This window comes from Myiozetetes cayanensis, unplaced genomic scaffold, assembly GCF_022539395.1.
Source record: "Myiozetetes cayanensis isolate MyiCay16 unplaced genomic scaffold, myiCay2020 scf6-25, whole genome shotgun sequence".
Classification (NCBI taxonomy): domain Eukaryota; kingdom Metazoa; phylum Chordata; class Aves; order Passeriformes; family Tyrannidae; genus Myiozetetes; species Myiozetetes cayanensis.
Window position 1 is genome coordinate 26,459,725 of NW_026087853.1, and position 16,436 is coordinate 26,476,160.

The following is a 16,436-nucleotide window of genomic DNA, read 5'->3' on the forward strand; positions in this document are numbered from 1 at the left end:
GTTTCTCCAGCATAACAGGATGTATTTGTTTATTTCTGCACAGTGTTTGTGCCACTGCAGTTAAATTTGCAGCCCACATTTTGAGGATATACCACTCAATTTGAAGTTATGATGTTGATTTTCCTATCCGTGTTTTTCCCCTTGAAGCAAGATGAAAAATGTTCCAGCAAAGGCATAAGAAAGCTATTTTAAGATCTCTGAAGAAAAATTAATATGTTGCAATGATGATATTTCATCTTAATCTGACATCGCCCAGACTTGTCTCTTTCAAGAAAGGGAGGACATCTGGAAATGAGTGAAAGCCACAATAAAATAAGATTTTTTTTACTGAAACTGAAATATGATGGCATAGTTGTTTCTTGACAGTTATGAGTAGGAATAAGTGGTATGATAAAGGTGCATGATTTATTGTTATATGCAATTACATGAGCTGCACAATATTGAAAATTTACAGGGAACTGAACTGATATTTTAGAAATGAAAATATGAAATAGAAAATAGCTATAGATATGGATATTCATAGCCTAAAAGCAAAAAAAAAAAAAAAAAAAAAAACAAACCTCCAAGTAGCTAGAGAGAAATTCAGTGAACAGAGATAGCACTGTAAATGAACAAGTTTTCTTTCGTGTGCTTCTGTTTCTCATACCTAATGTCTGGAATAAATGAAGGCAAGAAATGACTTTGTTCTGGCATTTGAGTTTCATAATCTCTATCCCCCCATGCAAAACATGAGTCTGACCTAATTTCCACTAATTTGGGTAGTGCAATTAGTATAAATAAATAAATATATACACATATCCAAAGTCTCATGTGAAACACCTTTACAGTTCTGGACATCAACATTCAGAAAGGGTAAATTCAAACTGAAAAGGAGTAAGGAGAGGCTAGCAGGGTGAACAGATGATTGGTGAGATGGTTTTGTCTAAAGTGTGCTTAAAGACCTTGCTGGTTTGTCTAATCTAGCAAATTGAAAGTTAAAAGGTGGATAATTCTTATACACAAATTCTTCAGCCAGGTATCAGGAGTAAGGATGAACTATTTAAGCTATGCTTGCAAGAGAGCAGATGTAAACTAGCCCTGAGTAAATTCAGTCTAGAAATGAAAATATTATTTTTAAACCTTACTGTGCTGAGTTTGTGTGGCCACATTGTGTGGCTACAGGGGTAGCTTCGTGTCTGGTACAGCCAATGCAAGCTGGCTCCCAGATGGATTCGATGCTGGCCAAGGCGGAGCCAATCAGAAATGGTTGTAACGCCTCTGAGATAACATTTAAAGAAAAAAAGTCAAAACATTATTGTGCAGATGTAATTGCACCCAGAGAAGAGTGGAGACAGAACATGTGAGAGACACAACTATGAAGACACAAGGTTGGTGAAGGAGGGGGAGGAGGTGCTCCAGGTGCTGGAGCTGAGGTTCCCCTGCAGCCCGTGGTACAGACCGTGGTGTGTACCAGCAGCTGTGCCCCTGTAGCTCATGGAGGACTGCTGGGATGCAGAGATCCACCTGCAGACTGTGGAGGAGACCCACTCTGGAGCAGGGGAATGCCCGAAGGATGGCAATGAACCTGTTGGAAGCTTGTGCTGGAGCAGAGTCCTGGCAGGGATCCCTTAACCCAAGGAGGGAGGAGCCCCCTCTGGAGCAGATTTCCCAGTAGGCCCTGGAGGGGACCCACGTTGGAGCAGGCTGTGCCTGAAGGAGTGCACCCCATGGAAAAGTGATCCACATTGCAGCAGTTCATGGATAACTGTTGCCTGTAGGATGAACCCATATTGGAGAAGTTTTGTGAAGGACTGACTCCCATGGGAGGGACTTCACAATGGAGCAGGGGAAAGACTCTTCTGTCTGAGCAGTGGCAGGGACAACCTGACCATAAACCCCTTCCCTGTCTCCCTGCAGCTCTGGGTGGGAAGAGGTAGAGCTTGGGTAGGAGGAAGGGGTGGGGGAAAGGTGTTTTTTAAGATTTATTTTATTTCTCCTTTTCCTACTCTGATTTCATTAGTAATAAAATTCAGTTATTATCTCCAATCTGAGTCTGTTTTGCCCATCACGGTATTTGGTGAGTGATCTTTCCTGGAATTTTTTTCAACTCATAAACTTTTGTTTTATTTTCTCTCCCATGTCCAGCAGAGAAGGAGAGTGACAGAAATTCTTGGTGGATGCCTGGTATCCAGCCATGCTACCCTGACTGAATTGGTGTTCTGGATATCTCAGGATGTCATGACTGAATAATGTGAAAATAGGAATTAATAATTTAAAATAGCATGTGAAATGCTTCTGGTGTGAATTTCATGCACCAGTCTTTTCCACTATGATTGAAGCCACCCTTTCAGGAGCAGTGTTATTTAACATGGCTCTCAATATCCTATCCAGAGCTACGGATGTCAAATTGAAACACTCTTCTGCAGCTTTTACAGTCTTTCTTTATTCCTGGTTTTTTTTTATTTCTTCCTATATCTTCCAAAAGCAGGTTCCTATTTTCCTTAACTGCCAACTGTTAGAATATAACGCTTTTTTGGCAAGCATACAGATAAGATCTCCTGTCTGCATAAAATATTAACAAATAAAAAATTAGCATCAGATAAAATATTCTGCTACTTAATATTGGAAAAGCTGCATTTACTCATATATGATATTAGTCATCTCTGCCTGTTACCGAAGAACTAGTTATCACAAACGCATATTCTGAGAACACTTCGTCCCTTCCCCTCCTCCCCCTTAAGTCTCTTCTTTAAAAAAGTTGTAAATTCTTCAGAAGAAAAAAAGTAGGACCCTCAATCTCACTTTTATGCTGCGAAAAGTCTTGGAAAGAAAGGAAGCCTTGCCTTGAGTGACACCATCTACAGACTATATCAGTGAAGAGATCAGAGTGAAGAACTGGTGTTAAAGGTGCACTGCCATGGCCTCTCTCTTAGGTCCCTAGGGACAGAGGGAGGAGAACCCCCAGTGCAGGTCATGAACCATATGGTTACAAAACTTTGCCGAATATTTTCTCAGTTCAGTTGCTGAAATGCTTTGCAGAGTATCTGGTCTCAACATACCTGTCTCATTAACTGCTGATCCTCGGATGGCAGAGATAAATGAAAGCATGTGGAGGTTAACAGGCCCAGTTTCTCATTATACCTATGAACACCTTGTTTAACTGAATCTCTGAGACAGTTAATACCACCCCTACTTATTTTAATCTGTGCTACTTTTAAAAATAACTATATGTGATTCATTATTGCTGTACCTAGTTTTTATTCAACATTTAACAGAAATGTCCTGCTTTTAATAGTAATTGTGTTATCTTGATAGTATCCTCAGCACATCCAATATTAAAACTTGAGCTGCATCTATGGAATTTGCATTATTATCTTTACCTCTCCACCTTTAACTGTATGCTATGCAACCAGAACTCAGTCAACAACCTCTCTCTTCATGTCAAACATCAAGCACAAGTCAAGAATATGGTCACTGAAGCAGAATGTTTGTTCAATCCAGTCAGATGGAGAAGAAATAAATTTTCACTCTAACCAAGTTGTTAAAGTGAAAATCATGCCATTTTCAAAAACAGAATCAAACCTCAGATATTTGTCTCTCACCAGGAAACACACAACTAAATTATTTTGTTTTGAAATTATTTCATTTGTTGTAACTATTTGTTAAAACTGTTTTTATCATTGCTTTAATTTTGCTACTCGCATTTGTTTTATGGAAACTATTTTATGTTCACATCTTTCAGATTGGCTAACTGCCTCAAAATCTTAGTGATCTACTGTAAGTATATATGCTCAAATACAGGACTCTGGCTGTAGGAGGGAATTGTGACGTTATATGGCAAAAAAATCTCTTATTGCCAGAGAAAATTCAGGTGGAATATTTCTGATTATCTAAGGCTGAAATGGATATGCATAAATAACACATTCAACACAAAATTTCAAAATGAAACATATTGAAATGTTGATATTCAAGCTTTTTTGTCCTAATACTGAATTTATTACATTTCCATTACTATAGGAATTCAGTAGCATGTTCTACAGTCCACATACCTGTGAATGTAGGATTTAGGGCATATATCTCTAAAGGTTTATGCAGGCTTTTTATGGTTATTCCCAGGCAGGTCTTTTTATATTTTGATGCTTTCTCACACACTATCAGAATTTTAACAATTCTTTGCTATCTGTGCTAGTGCGTTATTGTGCTCAGATATATGCAAGGCTTCAAACTAGCTCTACTTCTCCTCTGTATATTCTACTCAAAGATCTATATACTTTTGCGCACTACTAGCTTTGCAAATTCTCCCAAGCATCTCTCAAGTCTCCTGAATACCAGTCAAAATTAATTCTTCTCTCATGTCTTCATTCCATTTCTACTGTTGTCCATCAGAGAGTATTAATGTGAATAGGAGCACCAGAGTCATGTTAAAAATTAAATGCAAAAGACTCTGTCACTTTTCTTGTGAATGATGCCATAATCTCAGTGTTGGGAAGATTGTATTTAATAGTCTACGTTGTTTGTTGTTTTATTTGATAACCATTAGATAAATACCCCTTTTGACCTCCATATAAAGTGTTTCTGTCCCTGAATAAGTATAATCAGTTACTAACTCTATGATATTTGTTCTAGTTCAAGTGAAGAATTTTTTCTTTCCAAAAAAGCAATCAATGTTATGGAAGGTGGTGAAAAGTGAAAAAAAGAGAGTTGTTCCCCACTGAAAAAGGCAAGTTATTTTAAATTGCAAAGAAAACATAATTATAGATAATTACCACAGATTACATTTTCTACATACATGCACTAATTAAATCACCTATTAGGTGATTATATTTTTAATAGATTTTTTTACTTTCTATTTGGCATTACCTATGATAAATCAAATACACAATAAATGAAAAATGACAGCAGCTATCAAAATTACCCTCAGAATCATTTTATTCTGGATAAACATGATAAGAAAATTTCCAGAGTATTGAAAGAGAAAAGTAACAGTGTTTATCTAGCTCCAGTCAACCGTGAAGCTAACTTAATAAACACAGAAGTTTTAGTTCTAAACACATTTTGTTATTCACTACTAAGTCCTTGTGGTCAATAGAAAACAGTTCATATTTTCCCCACGTCAGCCTAGGTAAACTCTTAATTATTGTACAAAACATGTATGAAAAGGTACAGAACATGTATGAAAAGGTACAAAATAGAGAAGAAAACAATACAGTTTTCGCCTATCATATGTGGGATTGTTATTATCTATTTAAAAGATGCAGAAGCCATAGAAACTATGTTTAGAGAGTATTCCATAGTGGACAAAATTAGCAAACCTACAGGGAACATGGTATGGTACTTTTTACAGAATTTCATGGTTTATACCAGGGATGGAGGTAAGATAATGCCTCATACAATCGCCTCTCAATTTTTACTAAATTCACTGTTATGGAGTGGCTAAACTAAAATATTCTAAGCTGTCAGAAGCCTCCTGAGATACATTTTCTCCTTATATACCAACATCTTTTTTTCTTAACACAACACTTCTGAAAACAAAAAGAAATAAACAAACAACCTACTCTTCTTCCCTCCCTTCATGACTCTTCAAAACTTCCCTAATATTAAAGCTTTTTTTGATTGAATCTGCAAAATCGCCAGTGTCACTCTGGTACTTTGTATCTTAAGTTCCCCTCTATGTGCTTATTGCAATAGCGTCTTTCAGGCTCGAGTGGGTTTTGGATTTAATCCCTAATTTCTCATTTCCAAAAGTAACAGTAGTGATTTCTCCTATCCGGCTAATGACAATTTAGCACTGTCACCATGTGAGATATTGCATCCTTGTTGTCGTGTTTCTGCCAAAAATTTTATCATAATAAATGAAATAGAATAAGAGGCTTCTTTTTATGTTGGCGTACCTAACAGCTGTCTATTTTGATCATGGAATGAATTCTTCAAAACTTTCAATTTTTCACAAACAGCAAGCTAGTTTAAATTAAAATGTTTGCAGAGAAATTTGCTATAATAACTGACAGTCCTGCTAAATCTCACATTTTGAATTTTTTGGTTATGAAATCTCTGGGATTCCCAGATCTAGGTCTTGAGTTAGTTTGAAGGTACACATAGTGTATCTTAGTGAAACCAGTAACATGCATATCCATCACCTGAAGGTGAAGACCGAAAGTTTTGCAGTTAAATTGCAAATTTGTTTCATCTGGTATTCCCCCTAGGAAATTGTTTCCTGCCTGCATAGTACTGAGTCCCAAAATTTGGATCCAAACACCCATTTGTTCTGTGGTATAAATTCTAGTGCTCAAAAAGGAATATTTAACAAGTTATCCCTAGTGTAGAAGGGGTAAGGATAGGCAATCCTGTGTCAGCTTGTACTGACAACTCATTTGTTCTCACATCTGCAATGTAGCTGGATTAGATTGTGGTGGCTCTGTTTCCTACCTTACTGACCAGTAGATAAAAGGTACAGCAGCCTCCACTTAGTGGTGCTTCTGGCACAGATCTGGCACTGAGACCACACAATCACTTTGTCTAGAAGCAGTGAGGCAAAAGGATAGCAGCAAAGATATGAAAAAAGCATTTAAAGCAAACAGTAACTTTGCCTAGTTTTGGTTAAATCCTGGTAGTCACTGCTAGTAATAGCATCCCTAATGTCTACTAGTCTATAACTTCTTCCAGTCCTATTAACATATCTGGCATTTCTTCCTCCAGAGCATTTTAAACCCAGTATCACCTGTCATCTTGTATTTCCACTCAACACATTCCTATTTCATCCCTAGCATAGACTAAAACCTCAGTATGACTTTAAACTTTATTTTACATGCAGCTATGACTACTTTAGTGTGAACTCAGTCCCAGAATACTATTATTCAATATCATCACAATTTGTTTCTCCAGATTCCTTCCATAAGGACTACATGGGGGGAAAAAAACACCTCTCACTAGCGAGCATAATTAATTTTGTGTTTGTTTTTAAAAAACTCAGCTAATTAGTGGTGTGACAGAGTTAATTTGTGACTTTAAAAATATTTATGATTCTTTATGATTTGATTCTATGCTTTGGAGGAAAATAACTTCACAGTGTTTAGAGTGTAGAGAATTGCCAATTTTCTTAAAAATATTTGGACTGTTGGACTTAACCTGCCTTAATAACTGGCAGTCCATAATCCAGATCAGTTTTATGCATAGAAAGAGTCAGAGAACAGAGGTGTTCTAGCCGCATCTTCTTCTCTGGATATGCTTGGTAAGTTAGAGAAATCCCAAAAGACACATTATAATGTTTTTCAATCTCCTTACAGTACTGCAGCAGTCAGGGATGGAGCAGAACCAAATTTGTGCTTTGAAAATGAAACTCTTCAGACAAAGTAATCAAAGTTCAGGTGCTTTATAAATTACTTCTAATATTAGATAATATTTATCACAAAAATAATCCTCCTCTGTCTCCTATATACCCAAATCATAACAACATTAAAAAATATATTAAAAAATAGCCCCCAACAATTTCTTTCTACAGGCACGTTATAAGGACTTCATCCAGCATGGATGGCAATATAAAGTAACTTTAATTTATGTACTTGTGAAGATGCTCACCAATAAGATAAATACCACTGTTTAGAAAAAAAAAGAAAAACCAAAATCCAAACTAGAAAACCCTACTGTCATTATAATACCTGCAGAGTGATACCACTAACAGACCTGGCTGTTTGTTTCTAAGGAAGAACAGCTGTGCAACAGACTGTCTGAACAGTTCCTATTACAGAATGCAGCATGGATCACTGACACAAAGGAAGCACTACACCAGCTGGCTTTCTGTCTTAGAGCATTTCTATTCCTAGATGATTTACCTGTTCTCAGTCCTGTCACCTTAACACTTATACTACCCAATTAAAAAACAATGTTGCTGGATTCTCTCTGCTGTAAATTAGATATGTGGGGTTTTTTCTTCAGATCAAACTGGTTTACTTTTTTTTTTTAAATTGTACAATACATGACTTATTTTTAAACTTATAAAAGCTGCCTGATTATTTATTTGTGGTCTATTTTGTTCTCTTGTAGAGTTTAGATCAGAAAAATTCTTTTTGAATGTATTCATATGCAGTGATATACATTTCCTAATCACAATCATGTCAGCAAAAGTAGAACTGCTCTTAGGATAACATTTTAGTCTAAAAAATGATTTCCCTTTAAAATGGATTCAATGGACATGATATAAAAAGAAGATGCAAAATTACACACAACAGTTTGCATAATCAAAACAGATATGTTTTACATTCAGGCAAGATTTCTTTTTGCTACATTAAATGGAAGAAAATAGACCTTTTGGAATTCTGCAAGTGTGCTATGGTTGTAAATGCAGTAGCAGTGGAATTCCAGTAGGATTATGTACAGAACTTAAAAAAAGAAATCAGCCAAGATAAAGAGGAACAACATGAAAGGATAAATGGAATTTTTTTTAAACTAACAATAGTCCATTTATTTCAAATTGGGACTATATTTTCTACTTTGTAACTAAAGTTAAACTTATGAAAGCTTGAAATATGGAGGAGTATCCTTTTGTGCAGAAAATTTACTGGTCCTCTTTTAAATAAATGTGAGTTCAAATGACATATAATGATGTGAAGCTTCGTTCAGTAAATAATACCCAAGGTATATTCAAATCTAAATTCAGAACAAAACTTGCACATGTTATGGAATAATGTTTGAAGGGCTCTGCAGGTGTCTCCTAGAGACACTGTTGCTCAGGAGCAGACAGACTTCAAATTAACATTTCTCATCCCTAATGAACACTAATCTTGATTCAATACATCAGAATAACATGTCACAAATGGCTACGGAAAGTACTGGGGTTTTTTCAAGGATGATATGAGGATAAGTTTGTGATAATCATGTGAAACGTTATTGAATGAAAAATAAACTGCTTAATATTTAATGGGAAGAAATAATCCATGTTTAAACTAGCCATAATGGGTTTTTTCTGTCCCATTAAATTTTACAAGATTTTAGTTTGGGGTTTTTTTTGTTGTACCATAGGAACAAATCAGACTTTTCCTAATGAAATGGCAGAAAGGGAATAGCTGCTAAACATCCTGTCAGGCAATGCTACTGTTATACAGAGGACCCAGGTTTGAATTCCTTATCTACCTTTGTTCCAGTGCTCGGTCAGCCTAGAGAAATTTTCGTGTTTTTTAAGAAAAAATGTGCTAGGATTCCACTGAACATGGTAAGTAATGGATGAGTAAAAGATGGCAGGCATAGAAGAAAATATATGCTAAACTTTGACTACCAGACACTGACCTTATGACTCTGGACTCCTGACTACCATGCATATTTTCTGTATTCTTTTCAGTATTACAGTAAAAAAACAATTACCCTTGGATGAAGATGACACCGACTTTTACTTCTCAGCAAAAATAACTGGGACAACAGAGGAAATTTTAATTTAATAAGAACTTTTCCTTCTAAGTGACATCTTTGTATAGGTGGAAATTATTTCTGCCAGTGCACTCACAAGTCAATTTTTAAGCATTGATTTAATAATAAGAAGTAGCACACTGTCTAGAAGTAAATGTTTAATATATATCTATCATCTGCACAAATGCCTTCACTCATGAGTCATAGGAAGAGTCATCATTAGAGGATAATCACAAATGCTCAAAGAAAGGCTGTATTAACACATCCTCCTTACAACAGCACAAAAAGCTGTTGCTCAGACCTGAAGGGGATCAAATATTTTAAATGAATACAGGTTTGGTATATGAAGCAACCAAGCAAAGCCAACTCATTTCTGTTATTCACTAATCACTAAAAGATATAATCTTATTTTTATTGCTTCCGAATACCACTGATTAAGAATTTACACAAGGTATCTGACCTCAATTGCAATGATTACTGTCTGCTTCACAGTGTTTACTGCATTTAAATTCACAGTGTTCCTTTGAGATAAAAAAGTGCAATTATTCATACAAACGAAGAACTAGTAGATTTTAAGATGAATGACAAAATTCTAAAAATTATTTGGATGGCTTGAAACCTACTGATTTCAAGGAGCTGAAATTTATCTTTCAAGGGTATGTGTCAGAAGTGATGGGCAGGATTCATCTCACTTAACTTTAAACTGTCTAAGCAATTTGTCAGCTCTCCCTCTACAGAAATGCAGGGCTACAAATCTCTAGAGTACAATTCATTCTTTCCCCATGCAGGATCTAAGCCAGATGAATGAATAATTCCTTGAAATAATTTTATTCTCCACTGATTACATAAGAAACTTAAATGGCTGGCATAAAATGTACATTGAACATAGTCAAATGGAAGTGAAAAGAAACCTATCTGGTGGATATCAGAGAAGTTTTAAGCCACTTTAATGTCCATTCCAAATTAACATGAGGGATTTTCAGTCATTGTACCTTGCTTCCACTGTATCAGTAGAAGCACAAGATTTATAATTGTCTAGGTCTTCCCTTGTGAGTCTAGCCACCTTATGGCTCAAAGCTCTAGAGTTAAGCTGCTCAATGTTGGAGCAGCCTATATTCATCCTTGTTTGCAGTGGGAGTTAATTTCTTAGATATGAATATTTCAAGCAATTGAAACCCTTTAATTCTCATGTTATTTTAAAATCCTTTCCCTCAAGGTTTTTAACACTGGACAACCATTAGGAAACATATGTAAAATGAGTACTTTTTGTTTCAGTCCTGTGTTAATGTCTGGGTGTTTGCAAAATTAAAAAGATATCATTACAATAGATAATGACGATTGTAATTACTTGTAGTCTCAATATAGACTTCTACTGGGAAAATATGTCTTACTCTCACTTTACTGGCTCTTCCCTCTAGCATACAATCATAACTGGATGGGAAAATCAGACACAGTGCAAAAATTCAGCAAATAAATTGAGGGCTTCAGCTTCCAGGCCTCACATACCTTACATTCTCGTACTTCAAATAACCTTGAAAAATTAAAGAATGGAATGCTATTGACAACAACATCTACTGCTCTCTAAAGGGCATGTGTAGATTCATAAAATGCAAGGGTTCTCTCTCTAACAACAACAAAAAAGAAATCTATATTTCATTACAGTTGCACACTGTGGTGTGACTGATTGGTTGTTGCAGAGCTAATAAAAAAGATGACTACTTGCAGCTGATAGCATATCCTATTTCCATTTAATTTGATGGTTTTCTGCTGGGCTGTTGGGAACTTGTAATCACAAAACATTGAAGATTCAGCTATTTCAAAGCCTGGCTGCAATTTCTACTGTTTTCTGACTACTTAGCCTTACTTAGAAATATAATCTCTTACTATTTGTTATGAAGATAGTCATTAAAGTATACACTAACACTACCATATGTAAAATTTAGTCTCTCCAAACAAACAAATGAGAATACATACTACCTTTTATGCCTGAGATAATTATAATTTTTCATTCCTGTTACTGGTGCCTAATTACTCTAGGAATGCACTATTAATAAATAAAAAGGACAGATCCTGCCTTAAAGGACTTCCAAGTACCAGCTACAGGTAAAAACGTCAAAGAAAACATGGGCAATTTTTACAAAAGGGCAGAATTGGTACAGACCATTTCCACAAAGAATTTGTACATTAAAACCTTATTTATTGTACATTAAAACCTTATTTATTGTTTTAACCTATTTTTAATACAGAACCCGGCATCAGGTTCTGTCCGTTGATGGTAGATACAATTTTAAAAGCCAAAGTGTTGAACTAACAACCACTTGGAAATTCAGTGGTTCCAACGTTTCTGGAGGCTTAATGTAGCCAGATATTCCTCATTTAGCTGCACAAATAAAACAGATATCAGAAAAACATAATGGCTTCCTATATAGCTGTTGTCAGATGGCAGTGAGTGCCTAATAACAAAGCCAAATAAATGTTATTTTTATTATTCCTTCTACGACAATTAAAATATGGACATGAAACATAATGCATAAATATTTCTAGATACTTTTTTCTCCTCGACCTAAAACCAGGGAGGACAAATTTCCATCATGCTATAGAAATCATTAGATCTATACACAGTCTCAAAGTGTCAAAGCTAAGCATGTGATTGTGTTCCTGAGCTAGTCTCATATCAGTTGGGTGCTTTTTCACATTCTCAGCTTAAGATATCCTCACACTGAGGAAGAAGGATTTGGCAGAGACAACACTTGATGAACTGACCACAACCCATGAAGTTGAGCCTGGGAAGAAGGGAAGATGGGAAGAGGAAGTTTTTAATTTTTATTTCTTGTTATTCCACTCTACTATAGTTATTAACTATATGTTAATTATATCGAAGTTGTTGTGGTCATTTTGTTGTATATAAATTCTCACATCTTAAAACAGAAGAGGAAGGCACCAGAGCTGGTGAAAGGTCTAAAAGGCATGTCCTGTGAGGAGAGCTGAATACTTTGGGCTTGTTTAATCTGGAGAAAAGGAGGCTATGAGGCAAAACCTCATTGCTCTCTACAGCTTCCTGAAGAGGGGAAGTGGAGACTAAGGAACTGAGCTCTTCTCCCTGGTATCTAGAGACAGAAAATACCATATTTCTGCATATTTTCTTTTAAAAAGTCTGTATTTCCCTCTGTCTTTCTTTATAATCTATAATGTAACATCAGAGACATTATAAACAGCTGGACTTTACAACTCTATAAATTACTTCTGAAAACTCGTTTTAGTCTGTCCTACTCCAGTGGTTGACTTAATTGAATAAGAAACTTTGGAGAAGACATTGTTTTTCTCACTGTGAATTACATCCTTTCCTTTTAGAGATATCATTTCTCTACTTTAATCTTGAAAATATTCCATGTTTTTTCTTCGGTGAATATGCAGAGCTTGGGCACTGAAAGCAATGTAGGTTTTCTTTCTAATTGTTGGCCTTTCTCCTTGTTATATGAAAGGTCAAAAAATACTTTAATATAACTTAAATACAGGCAATCAAAACCAACAAACTCAAAATCATTCATATGCTTCCCTCTTTAATATACCCTGTGTTACTGCCTTAGCACAGGAAACAATTATATTTGCCTAATTGGATTTGCTTGGCCTTAATGGTCTCTCTACAGAACTTACTCATTTCCAAAAGGGTTGCAGCAAGAGACATAAATGGGTGTGATTTTTATTTATTCAAAAATACTAAAGAGAAGTAGAAAGACAGGATGTTAAAATGGTGTTTCAGAGATATCTAATACAAGAATTTCTGGAAATTTAATGGAATATTATTAGCATCCAAAACATACAAAGAAACTACAGCTTTATTTGGGCTTATGTAGTACATGCAGCTAGTACATACAGTACATGCCAGGCTAGTAACAAAACTCTAAAATGCTTTTCTGTAACCAGAATACAGGGTTAATAGGGATGACGCATATTATTGCCAGAATACATTTTTGCACAAGGACCTCTCTTATGCAAAATTTGACTTATTTCTTCTGAAATGTTCCACTGAATATGACTATCAGTTAACAAACTATGAAATAGGACATTTCTTGGATGGTTTTTCCTGTGGCCTTGCATATGGAAACTGCAGCCTGTAGCTTTTTTTAAAAAAATGCTACTATAACTTTACTTAAAAATCCACCATTATTCATCCATAAATCCTATGTTAGCATGTCAAATACCAAGGGCAATCTATATTGTTGCTGTGTTGTTAACTCAATCTAGCAAGTAATTATGAGCACATATAGTGTTCTGAAGTGAGAACATGACTGGACTGTGGAAGACCACCCTCAAACCACATAGATGTGTAATTTGACAACTGCTATTTATCTTGAATTTTTTGCATGATGGACAGACTAAGAAACCAAGCTGGCAAGAGTAGAAGAGTGCAAGAATTCATGGACGCTGCAAGGAACTCAGCTCCCTCTGGAATAATTAAACATCTGACACTAATGCGTAGAGAAGCCTACAAATGTGATAGGAGAATGCTATGGCCTAGAGCATAAACTCTTGTAACAGACCTAAGAATACTATAGTCCTTTTATATTTCCTTAGTGACTTTCCATGGCAGTTTTTTTCCCCTTTCAGTGCCTCGATTTCCCCATCTCTAATATACAAATGAGAATACTAACCTTCTTTCAAAACTGCTAATAAAATATATCAGAACACAGTTAATATTATTGCAGCTGTACAGAGGCAGGGTCTGTTCTAGAATCTGTAAGAGCATCTCGTAAGTATTCCCTTTGCTGTCAGTGAAATTGTAGCAGTATAGGTCCTAGAGAGTGTGTTGGTAAAAATTGTTGGTTAAGCGTAATTTTTAAAAAAGAGAATTTCTGCAAGAGTGAAAGGAGAAACTACAGTTTAATTAGATGAGTGGATCTATGTAACGGCTTGCCAATAACATTATCTCCAGCCACATACTCTTGTCACTGTCCCTACACTGGCTTGCATGCTTGCCTAACCACTTGGTGAGGCAATTAAATTTGCTAACCCAGCAGAAAACTAATCTGGGGTGGGAAGGCAGGGGGAGGAAATAGGGGGAACAGTACTATTCTTTTCAGTGGTAACAAGCTGTTAGATTGGCTCAACTGCATCATATAACCACACCATGATCTTTATGCTTGGCAAAGTATTTAGACTCCTTGTTCACCAAAGCAATTAAAAGTATGTATAAATTGAGGTGCACAAGCAATCTTACCCATATTCAGTAGAACATTTACCTTTACACCTAGTTTTATATGCCTTCCTATTTATCTAAGTGTTTTGGTCACTGGCTGGCACTGTTCATATGCTTGAAATTGAGCACATCTTTAAGAGCAGCACCAAACTAGAATTGACAGAGTTTGAAACTTCATTCTGTGGTGCTATACATGGAGATGTAGTCAATTCAGCTGTATGCTAGCTTCTAATTCCTCAGAAGTCCATTGTAAACACTTATCCTTGTCATTTACACCTATACACACTGTTTTGTGGGGTTTGAGAAGTATGGTGTTTCCGAGAAGGGTATGAGATATAACCCTTCTGATGGGTATGCATTTGGCAATTTTAAATGCAAACTTATTTTTATATTCACGTAGTTAGAGGAGCTTTAGTCTCTTTCTGTGTGTTAAAAAGCCATAACAATGAAAATTAATTGAATATAAAACTTTGCAGGGGAATCACTCAATTTTGTAAGTGAAACAGCTTTTAGCATAAAAAGCCTTGATCTTCAAAATGATCAGGTAAGTTTTTCACTGTTTATTTTGCAGATGCGTTTTCAGAGGTGGAAAAATGTAATTATAGGAAAAGCAGTAAAATGTGAGCTGGCAGAGGCATAAAGTGCAGCACTTAGAATAAGACAATTGCCTAAATTCCCTGATTGACAGATGGATGTCACATTAGATGAAAATGATAACAGATTTAGTGGACTGAAGACTAACTTCCTCTTGACAGTGCCCTGACCCTTAACCTACAATCTGACTCCTGTTAGCTTCACTAACACAGGGTAATTGTCACAGGTGCAGGATAAAAGAAACCCTTACAGCAGCTACCAGTGGTCAGAGGCTTATTTCTTTTGATGACCAGAAATGCACTGTTGAGATATAGTCAAGAAGTCCTGACCTCTGATGACCTTTCAGGGCATTAAAATTTACCCCTGGGAAAAGGAAACTATATAAAAGGAAAATACTCTGTTCTGACTAATGCAAAGCAATATTTTAACAGTGTAATAATTAAGTTGACAAACAAAGTTGAGTGATGGTGAAGTAATTTATTTTCATCAACACAAAAGCATGTTTCTCACACAATTGTAACAGGGTTTCAACAAAGACCAGCATTATACACTCAATAGGGTTCATGGGTTTTATAATTATGAGTAAATTCTTTACTATGTCATACTCGGGATATTTGTACTATTCCAAAATTATTCTGTTGTATTTATATGCTAATAGCACCCTTTCAATAGAAGCCAGTTCTTTGAATTGTATTTAAATTTTAGGAAGGTAGAGGATTGTAACAGTATTTATAAATGACATGCTGACAACTGTGAGACTTCACTAAAGTTTATAGCTCCTTCTGTTGGAAAATAGAGTACATTTTACTCTTTTTTTTCTCCAGCAATATGAATGGGGAATTCAGAAAACACAGAGCAACACAATGAGCTATGCAAATATATTTTGTAATAGAAAACAAATTTTAGCATTAGAATGAAGTCAATGCAGTAACCTGTCCATGTTGGGTTTTTTATGCACAGAAAAATTAATATTACATAGAAGAAAAAGAAAAGGAGTAAGGACTGCACATCTTAGTCAATGTGTTAAGAAAGTCTGCCTTTGTTTTCAAAATGTTTCATCTTGGAAAATGAAACAAACCAAAAACCCCACAATCGACTTCTTAAACACCTGACAACAATGAATTGTTGTATTCAATTATTGTGTTTATTGGTGCTTAATACCGGGACCATCCAAATATTTATTCACTAAATATGAAGGGACAAAAACAATGTTCTAAATACAATAGACTTACTGAGATCAAGTTTCTGCTCAGAACAGTAGAGCTCTAAA